We start from the raw sequence: 8,109 nt of genomic DNA, 5'->3' as shown, positions 1-8,109 counted from the left end.
TTTTTGGAAAATGGCTGCAATGAAACAAAGAGTGAAACATTTAAAGGGGTCTGAATACTTTCCGTACCCACTGTATATCCTGTGTGTCATGTCTGCTTTTGGATCCAACCTCCAGTGCCTTTCCATAACAGATCCTTTTGATGTCCTTCCTCCTTTGCCTTGGCATTGTCCCAAAAGGTAATAACTGCCCATGAAAACCAAGCCAACACGCTGTGAAATGAGGTTTAAATCATGAGCTAAGTAGGAAGCATTCTGCTTTGTGCTATGAAACAATCTGTTTCAAGAAAGGAAGAATTTCTGCCAAATGTAACTTGTTGGCAGACGTGTTGTGTGCTAATGAGAGTGGTTATTAATTGATTTTGAAATGCTATAACGAGCAACTCTCAGAAAATATTAGTCTGTACAGAAACATTTTTCTGTCTCTCATTTAACCTGCCTTTTGCTTTACCATTCTTTCCCTCTTGCAACTTGACTTTATAAATGTCTGCCTGCCCCTAATCTCTTCATTACTGTGTCTATTTTTTCCTTTTATACTTTTCTTTCAGTCCCTCTTTTTTCTTTCTGGTATTTATTTACAGTACTTTTGCTCCTCTCTCTTTATTTCCCTGTTTAATCTGTTTCCATCAGGACTATGGAGTCATTTCAGTGCCAGTCATCGAGTCTGAGGGGCAACAAAAGGGCCTGGGAGCCTGAAATCGATTACTCTCTCAGGCGGAGAGTACAGACACCTTCTCTGCTGGTATCAACCTCTTCCATTACTGACAATCCTCTTTCTCTCATCTTCTTCTGCTAAACCTATTAATCCATCCACATCTCTGTCTCTCCATTTTTGATTTTCTTCTATCACACATATTGCCCATTTTCTCACCTTTTCTCCCCTTATTTTACTTCACTTTTGACAGTCAATATTAATTTCAAGTTTGTACCTCAGTTCAATACTAAAGTCAATTATCCTAGCATTGTACAAGGAGTGAAAGCAGAGCTGATGGAAAATCTGCTTAACACTGGAAAATAAATTGGAGACAGTGGTGAGATAGGTCCAGGAACTTCTTGGGAAGAAAAAGAAACCAAAAAACTACTAACTCCATAGAATTTTGCTTGTCTTTGTGTGTGTTCTTGACAGCCAAACTAACACTCTGTCAAACGCACACACGCGCTGTCATACAAACTCACTGTTCCCATCACCTGTAGGCAGCTTTAGCTTGCAACCCGGTCTGTTGGTCTACAGGTGTGAAATTACTCCAATGAGACACTAGTCCAATGTCCTCCCCTTAGTGCACAGGCTTGCTTTTGTCTTTGACTTCCAGACCATAGAACTGCAAGGTACATTTTATTTGTAGGACATTTTTCATGGTTTCCTCCCTACTCTTCTCTTACTTCCTGTCATTTTCCACAAGATTCTTTCGGGGGCTTTTCCCTTTATTATAGGGGGCTTTTCCCTTTATTATAGTGGATAGACATCAGCCTACATGGGGCAAACGCTCCTCCTGGGTGAGCTAGAGGTTGCCGCTTACCTCTTGTATTTAGTCTCTGTGTGTTCCTTGTCTGTTGTCAGGTCATTGTTTTTTCTGTGGTGGAGTGCTGTGTATTAGTCTTCCTGTTTTTGTCTCCATGTTGCTGATTACTGATCTTTAATACTTTGTTTTTGGATTACCTTGCCTGCTTTTCTGTTTACCTTTTGGGCAGGCCAAACCATCTCCAATGAAAAAAGAACTCTCCACTGAGTTCCATGATACCTCACACAATAGTCTACATTAAACGGGTCATTAGTTATACATAACGGCGTGGCTTTAGCATAGGAGACGGACCAAACCAACCAAAATGATCAATGACAGTAAAACTCTGCCTCCCACAAGACTGAACATTAAATGGTTCATAAGGCCTAAAAGGAGGTGTGGTCTGAGTACATGGGCGTGGTTACATTATAGGGGACGGCTCACTGTCACATGTGGACCACACATACGTTACATGTAAATTGGATGATGTGGATAATCTACATGTGTTTTGTGGATCTGTAGAAGGCGTATGCCCAGGTCCCCCAGGAGATACTGTGGGCGGGGCTGCAAGAGTATGGGGTCATCAGACCCATCCAAATCTGTATGACCAAAGCAAGAGCTGTGTCTGGTTTCTCGGCAGTAAGTAGGACTCGTTCCAGATGAGAGTTGGCCTCAGCCAGGGCTGCACTTTGTCACCAATCCTGTTTATTATAATTATGGGCAGGATATCAAGGTGTAGTGGGGGTGGGAAGAAGTTGCAGTTTGGTGGCTTGCAACCTTCAGCACTCACTGGATAAGTTTGGAGCTGAGTGTAAGGCGGCTGGGATAAGGATCAGCACCTCTAAACCTGAGGCCATGGTTCTCAGCAGAAAAACCTTCTTCAGGTAGGGAATGAGTCCTTACCCCAAGTGAAGGAGTTAAAAACCTTGGGACCTTGTTCTGGAGTGAGGAGATTGGTCGCAGAATCGGCACAGCGGGTGCGGTATTACATTCAACTTATTGCACCGTTTTGACGAAAAGAGAGCTGAGCTAGATCGCAAAACTCTTGATCTGCCGGTCAATTTCCGTTTCTACCCTCACCGATGGTCATGGAGGTTGGGTCATGAACGAACAAACCAGATTTAAAACCGAAATGGGTTTCCTCAGGATGGGGGCTGTCGTCTCCCTTAGAGATAGGGTGAGAAGCTCAGTCATCCATGAGGAGCTTGGAGTAGAGCCACTGCTCCTTCATGTTGAAAGGAGCCAGTTGAGGTGGTTTTGGCATCTGGTAAGGATACCTCCTGGGGTCTCCCTAGGGAGGTGTTCCAGGCGCGTCCAGCTAGGAGGAGGCTTCTGGAAAGACTACATTACATCTCCAACCTAGCCTGGGAACGACTCGGGATCCTCCATTTGGAGCTGATTAATGTGGCTTGGGAAAAGGAAGTTTGGGGTCCCCTGCTGGAGCTGCTGCCCCCGCGACCCAACACCAGACGAAGATGGATGGATATATAAAAATTTCTGGGATAGGAGAAATGCTCAGGGTTGTTTGAATTTCTTTTAAATCAATCACAATCGTCTTGGTTGGCATTAATCTCCGGACGCAGTAACAGTGGCTCCACAAAAGAAGTCTTATTTGCATACTGCAAAAGAAAAGGCCATCTATAATTTTAAATAAAGTTAACTGTTCACACAATATAGTAATATAAGCTATTTAAATTAACCGGAAACATTGTGAAAAGTTATTTGCTTTTGCGAGTGTATTGCTGTGTATTTTGTTTACAGCAATCCTCTCCTGTTGGTTCCAAAATGTCCCACTTAGGTACTGAATGCCGTAAAAATATTCTTTGTAAGTCTTCACATTCGTTTACCAAAAGAAATTTTCACATTTTCCTAAAAACCCGCCATTTTCAAAACTTCACACAGAAAAGTACTAAGAACACAAACCTCAGGGATCAGCAGTCATTCAATCTCCAAAATAAATTATTGGTTGCTAACAATCTTACAAGGAACCCAAATGTAATCCCTTTGGGGGCCCTTTCTACTGCACAGTTACTGTAATTATTATAATTTACAGCTAGCCAAGGGCCTTCAGTCATGAATGTACTGGTGATTTAATCTTCTTCTAGTCACTGCTCCTCCAAGATTTATGATTTCATCAAATCATTGTGGTCGCAAGAACCACCAAGACACTAGTCTATCAAAGTTGAACTTTCCTAAGCCTCAAGCCATTCGGGTCACACTGTGTCAATTTTTATGTCAATTATTTTGACAAGGATCTGGTTCATGACTTGAAATGAAAAGTTAATTCCCAGAGTATCATGTGTAGAGAAGAGATATAAAAATGATTTATAGTTAAACGTGTTCTTTGAGATTTGAGTTAACAAAAACCTTCCTATCATGGTGTAGCCATGATAGGCTGTAGATTTGGGATTCATTTATACAAACACTAAAATGATTTCCTTAAAAAAAATAAGTAGTTCTGCTGTACATGACTTAAAATGTCCTGGTTCTAATGTTGATTACATAGGCAAAAGTGAACGTTGCTTAATTTTTTAGACTTTCCAAAAGAAGACCTAAAAGTATGAACATTTAAAAATTTGCAATGAATTCATTCAAACCTTCCATGGTCGCGCATCCCCTCCCACCGATCCTCTACACATTTGCTTGTAACCAAGGAGAACACAGAGGATTAAAAAAAAATGGACTGGCAACACCAGTTTCTGAAAGTCATGCCGAAAAATACAGAGTTTTGTGGAGCTGATAGTCTTAATTAGCTTTGTATCAACTCAATTATCAATGGCCTGGATGTAATGGACGTTCATTAATTGAGAAAAGTTTTAAAGCTTTAATCCATGTGTAACATTATCAGTTTCCCCCAGGGATCTTAACCAACCTAGACTAACCCAACTACACCAACAACTACAACCACTAACTAAAACCTTATCTTAAGTCAGTCCATCTATATGTCAATCTGTCGGTGACTTTTTTCTTTTCCATTAATATATTTCTCCTCACCATTCTTCAGTTCCCCCTTTTCCATCCAATTTTCTAAAATTAAAAACTTTTGTTTACAACTTACTTCCTCTCATATGCAGTGGTGACATTAACATAGAGGCAAACCCCTACTTTCACAATGAAATGGACTAGTCCGTAATGCACCCCCCCTTACTTTCACAATAAAATGGACTAGTGGACCTTAACGATGCACTGCACGAAAGATAAACACACATTGACAGGATGACTGGGAAGTACCCAAACAGAGACGAACGAGACGAGTCTAAACACGAAAATGAAACAAAGTTACGTTCATGCAAATGTCCAGTTTTCACTGTTTTTCATCGGACCATTAAACATGTAATTAAATTGACTGGCGCTTTGTACACAATACCACTTTTTTTTTTGTGTGACGTAATTCCCGAGAGACTGCCTTTTGGGCAACGCTCACATACAGGGAGCAGATCAGACAGGGAGAACATACAGGGAGCAGATCAGACAGGGAGCACATACTGGGAGCAGACCAGACAGAGAGAACATAAAGGGAGCAGATCAGACAGGGAGAACATACAGGGAGCAGATCAGACAGGGAGCACATACAGGGAGCAGATCAGACAGGGAGCACATATTGGGAGCAGACCAGACAGGGAGAACATACAGGGAGCAGATCAGACATGGAGAACATACAGGGAGAAGATCAGTCAGGGAGCAGATCAGACAGGTAGCAGATGAGACAGGGAGCAGCAACGGACAGAAAATTGGACATACCGTCCCAGTCGGGACAAGTAAAGGTGTAGTGCACCATGTGCAAAGCTAGCACATATGCTTCAGTGTCTAATAAAGGTGCCGGAGATCTCAAAGCTCACAAGGACACCAAAAAACCTTATCTTGTTACATTGAAAAGGTTTTAAGAGATATTTAGTTGAAGCTGGATTTTGAAGCTGACACAGAATAGGTCATATTTAGAACAATATTTCATATTTATTTATGTATTTGAAAAGAGCTATTATTTTGTTACAGCTTGTTACATATTTACATTTTTATATAAGTTGTTGTTATAACAAAGGAGGCATAATAAAGCAGGTTCATTAACCTCTGAGAAGCCTGCCTGAATTTGTGTTTTAAGGCCAGGCCGATTGTCCTCTTTTTTGGAAATCAAAATATGTTCACCCTACCCTAGGCGAGGATTACTTACTCCCTTATGTAAATTGACTGCAGATTTTAGACGCGCATGCATCAACTCTGCAACAAGTAGCATACAAGGTGTAAACAAGACTTCTGTAATGTCAATAAAGTAAAAGTTGACCTTCTTTACTAATTTCGTTCACTGCTGTCTACAAGCTAGCAATCAAACACAACAAAGGTTGTCAGTTGAACATTAGCAATCAAACCATCAAAGATAGCTAAAACGTTTTTGAAATTATTTCCATCTTCTGTTATTATTTGTAATTAGACAAGTTTATTATTTTGTGGATTTCACAAATTTCAGTAAGACAGTTAATTTGTAAACCGTTTAAATCTGAGCATGCACAACTCACATCTGCACTCGCCACACATCGGGGAGGGACAATAACGTTAACCAAGGCAAATCAAATGAAGAGGAGGTTACGTTTCATAAAAAAGAGCAGGAGAAGAACAGAAAAAGAAGGAGAGGAAGTTTAAAAAAAGACAAGGTGGAGAGAGTAAAATCGGGCATGGAGAGGAAAAGAAACAGAGGGATAATGAAGAGAGAAAGGAAGGGACAGAGAAACAAAGGAGAGAATGTAATCATTTAGCAAAGTTTCATATTATTTCTTAATCCTAAAGATTGACTGCTGTTGTTTTTTTATGCTCTCACTTCATGGCAATGCTGCAAACACATACACACATCAACACACACACACACACACTCACTATAATGCACATAGGTTTGTTTGTAGAATGTTTAAAATGTCAATCTGAAGTGCAATGCCAATCGCAAACTCAATCACTCACACATACAAAGTAAATTATTAATCTTGGCAATATTTGCTAAGTACATTTGTGTTATAATAATAATAATAATAATAATAATAATAATAATAGCTGTCCAACATCAATACCTCATTAATCATATTTATTGGTTATGGTGAAATTTGAACATAGCAAATAATTTACTAGTAAGTGTTGTAGAGTCAAAGAAAACCAACAGACCCAACAGTCGTGACATGCAGCTCAGTCTGTAATTGACTCTGTAATTGCTATTATTTTGAACATGCCCCTTTCAGTGTTGTGTTTAATTAGTGAGATGATTGACTCTGTGAAGAAACATGAGTCAATTATGGCCCATATTTAAGGAAGGAAGGAAGCAGATGTTTTCCATGCTGGTTATAGTGCATTTCACACTGAAATACTCAAAATGGGTCGTTCCAGACTTTGATAAAAACGTTGACTGGAGAGGGGAAAAAATAAAGAAGTGCAGTAAATGATAGGCTGCTCAGCCAAAGTGATTTCAAATTCCTTGGCATGGCCTCCAAAGCCTGAACAACGTGGGAAAAAACGGTCAACCACCAATCGAATGGATGAAAGAATAGCCAAAATGGCAACAACTCAACATGTCCGTTGCCATGGCATGGTTTTATTTCATTTAGACTACTTGCTGGTTTAATTTGCATTGAGAGATGATTTTATGGAAAGATTCCATGCCAATCTCTATGTATTGTGAAGGGTATGTGATTATATGGGGTTATTTTAATTCCAATGGCCAAGGGAACTTTATTAGGATGCATAGTATTCTGGTCCATGAAATAACTGGCCTTCAATAATAAAATTGTGCCCGCCTCTATGGGAATATAGCATTGGGGTGTGTTTACTTAAGCCCCCTGTATTCTAGGGAAGAATATCTATTTATAATTATTTAATAATGTATACATAATTCATTCACAAAGAAAATTGGTATACTTAAAGGTTGGATTTTACCTCATTTTTTTAAGCCATCAAGATACATTTCCAAAACATGATTTTTTTATTTCCTCTTTTTAGTCAACTTAAGCATGGGCAAGATCATTTATGAGCACCACTGTATCCGTGTCACATCCTCATTAGGGGTCAAGCCCCCCTTATGCTGGCACTCTGTGTCTGAGGAAAGCTCTTCCCTTCTCCCAACTTCTCAGCCTTTATACATCACCAAGCTAACAAAATCTTTTCTGTGAATTACGTGGCAAAGCTCAGCTTGCTTTAAACGTTAATCAGGTGGGGACTGACTGGAGTACCGTAGCAGTATGCACTTATTTTGCCATTAGTATTCCCATTTAAAATTTCTTGTTCAACAATATCTTTAACTTAAAAGATTTTTAATCATATTTTTCCATCATTTTGGCATGGATAGGTCTGAATACTATCCATGAGCCTCAGCCACTGATGCTACTAGGGATGAGCGAGTACAGCATTATCTGTATCTGTATCTGTTTACCACATGAATTATCTGTATCCGGATCCGTACTCGGACTGGGCGGGGCCTAAACCGGAAGTCAGGTTCTCTTGAAATGTGTGGGGCTTTAACCGGTGTGTTATTTTAAGCATGCAATTGATATGAGTTGATCAAAAATTGTTATGTTTATTGCTGATTTGAAAACTATTTACATGACAGCATCAAGCTTCAGATCAATGGTGTTGTCATGGT

The sequence above is a fragment of the Etheostoma cragini genome, chromosome 10 (genome assembly GCF_013103735.1).
Source record: "Etheostoma cragini isolate CJK2018 chromosome 10, CSU_Ecrag_1.0, whole genome shotgun sequence".
NCBI classification, from domain to species: Eukaryota; Metazoa; Chordata; class Actinopteri; order Perciformes; family Percidae; genus Etheostoma; species Etheostoma cragini.
The sequence above is the reverse complement of the archived record's forward strand: the minus strand, read 5'-3'. Positions refer to the sequence as shown.